Source organism: Protopterus annectens, chromosome 3.part0, assembly GCF_019279795.1.
Source record: "Protopterus annectens isolate FY-2018-M chromosome 3.part0, PAN1.0, whole genome shotgun sequence".
Taxonomy (NCBI): domain Eukaryota; kingdom Metazoa; phylum Chordata; order Ceratodontiformes; family Protopteridae; genus Protopterus; species Protopterus annectens.
In genome coordinates this window covers 1,098,196,508-1,098,199,367 of record NC_056731.1, presented here as the reverse complement: position 1 = coordinate 1,098,199,367, position 2,860 = coordinate 1,098,196,508, and positions in this window count along the sequence as shown.

The window sequence follows — 2,860 nt, the reverse complement described above, 5'->3', positions numbered from 1 at the left end:
GAGGAGCCAGTCGTCTAAATATGGAAACACCTGGAATCCTTGTAGTCTCAAGTGAGCTGTTACCACTGCCATGGATTTGCTGAACACTCTGGGGGCTGTAGTGAGTCCAAAGAGCAGCACATAGAATTGAAAGTGATTGGCTCCTAGCCAGAAGCAAAGAAATCATCTGGAGTGTTTGTCCATATTTATGTGGTAATACACGTCCTGAAGGTCTATTGAGCACATCCAATCGTCTTTTTCCAGAAACAGAAGGACAGACTGAACTATAGCCATCCGGAATTTTTCCTGTATGACAAATTTGTTTAGGATGCTGAGATCCAGAATTGGTCTCCAGTTCCCTGTCTTTTTTGGCACTAAAAAGAATTTCGAGTTGAATCTGGATCCTATCTGGTCTGGTGGGACTGTCTGGATGACTCTTTAGAATTTGTAGCACTGCAATTCCCCTTGACTGGGTGGAACATCAGGAATTTGTCTTTATGACTTTGGGTAAAGATTGAATGGGACATATTTATTTGCTTTTGTTAACCAGGAAAGTCCACTGGGCTGAAATGAGCCCATTTTCAATGGAGGCCCAGGAGAAAAGCTCCAAAAAAAAAAAAAAAAATTAAGAGATTATTTAGAGAATAACAGCATTTAACAATATACAATAGAATAATCTAGGAGTCAGAAGTGATATAGTAACATAGGCAATGTATAGCAACATTTTATGGAAGACTTGGGTGCTTGGCAGGTATTCAATAGATCAGACAAATGATAATCTGCATTTACACAATTTTTACATACCATGTGAGGCAGGGTGAGGCACACTGTGCTGTGACTAAGGGTAAGTGCACAATAGGGAGAGTGTGGGTATCTAAGAGATGAGTCAGGTTAGTAATCAGGTGACTGAGGAATTGGGGATGGTGCAAGGGCATAGCCAATGAGAGGAGAGATGCTGGTAGAGTGATTTTTTTTTTGAATGATGGGGCATTATTTATAGTCCATAGAGAAGGTGGAAGGGCATTCCAGAGTTTAGCTACAGTGAAAGAGTAAAGGTATTGGCCTACAGGGAGTTTAGGTCTCTTATCTTGGATAAGTGATTGACTTTCAGATCTTAACGAACAGTTTGGTTGATTAAGAGTCAGAAGTGAAGTCAGGGCATTTAGAGGAATTATAGATGATTTTGTGTGCTGTGGCTAGTTGTATGCAAGTTAGGTGTTGTGGGAGTTCTAGCCAGTTCAGGGATTGTAATGAGTGACAGTGGTGGGAGGAATATTTTGCTCTAGTAACAAATTTAGCAATTTTGTTATAGCAGTTCTCCATTTTATTTTTTAATGACAATTGGATGTTTGTCAGAATGGGGGCACCATAGAGGAGAGAAGGTAGAAGAAAAGTTTGGGCAAGTGTTTTTCTAATACAGTACTTTAAAGAGCGTTTGTGTCGGTAGAGGGTACCAAGGTTTTGGTGTGGTTTTTTTTGATGGTGTGGATGTGTGCTGGTCAAAGGTTAAGTTGCCATCTAAGGTTATGCCAAGTAACTTAGTATGGGAAACTACCTCTAAGGCAGTCTTGGAGGAGAAAATGATGAAATCAGATTTATTAATGGTGATACTTTTTTTGGGGCATAAAGAGCAAGAGTTTTGTTTTATTTGGGTTGAAGGCGAGGTGATTATTTGTCATCCAGATTTCAGTAATAGAGAAAGCATTCTGGGTGATGGTCAGAAGTTCGGTTTCAGAGTTACCAGAGCAGATAATAGTAGAATCATCCGCGTATTGAACTATAGATGCATGAGTGAGAGTGGAGTGAAAGTCCACTGGTTATGATCCGTTGCACCCATAAATCTACTGTTATTGTAAGTCAGGCAGAATGGTAGAAGGAAAAACGTCCCAGACTGCCTCCAGAGGAAAGCAATCAGGCTGCTCCTCAGGTATGTGGACAGGGTTGACCAGAGAAAGAATCTCTAGAGCCCTGGTTATGTGGACCCCTTCTGCCTCTGTAGGGGCACCTTCCAGATGGGTTACCCCTCTGCCCTGGGGAGTATACTCGCCATGTGTCATTGAAAGGACCCTGTGATTTCTTATGCCACATCTTTTTACTCCTCTGGTTCCTAGAGTTGGGACGCTGAGGGGCGGAAAAAATGCACGCCCACGGCAGACAGGGTTTTTACCATCCTTCTCACATCTGACCAATGTGTCTTTCACTTTCAGGCTGAAAAGGGAAGAAGCTTCCACTGGAGCATTAAGAAAAGAAGACTTGAAAGGGTCCGAGCTGTATGGTCCATTGGCATCGAAGTCTCATGCTTGGAGACATGTGTATGAGATGTGGCTGGTACAGAAACTCCTGGAACAGAACTTAAAGGCAAGGTTGGTGTCACAGTCAAGGGTGGTGCCTTGGGTGGGTATTGGAGTTATTGATGATGGCACCGATGTAGAAATTACTAGTCTTGGTATGGTTGGTGCCGAAGATACAATTGGTGCCATAGTAACTGGTGCCAAAGATACAATTTTTGAAGACGGCACCATGGTCAGAACCAAAGACAGTGCCATGGAAGTCAATTTAGGTCCTGAGACTGACAATTATGGAAGCTTTTGCTTGGGTTCCTGTTTTTTTATTACCCGAAGCTGATGAAGGATCCGAGTGAGGTCTCTTTCTACTTGCATTACTGGGAGTGGATGAGCCCTCCGATCCAGAAATAGCCTCTGAAAAGAGCGTCTTAAGGAGACCCTTCAGGATTAATTTGTTTTTCCTTTCATTAAGGGTTCTGGAACTAAACCCTTTACAAATTGAGCAAGGAGGTTGAAGAGACAAGTGAGGGACACCTAGACAATAAACACAGGAGTCGTGGGTGTCTGAATTTAGCATTTTTCAGCTGCATTGGTCA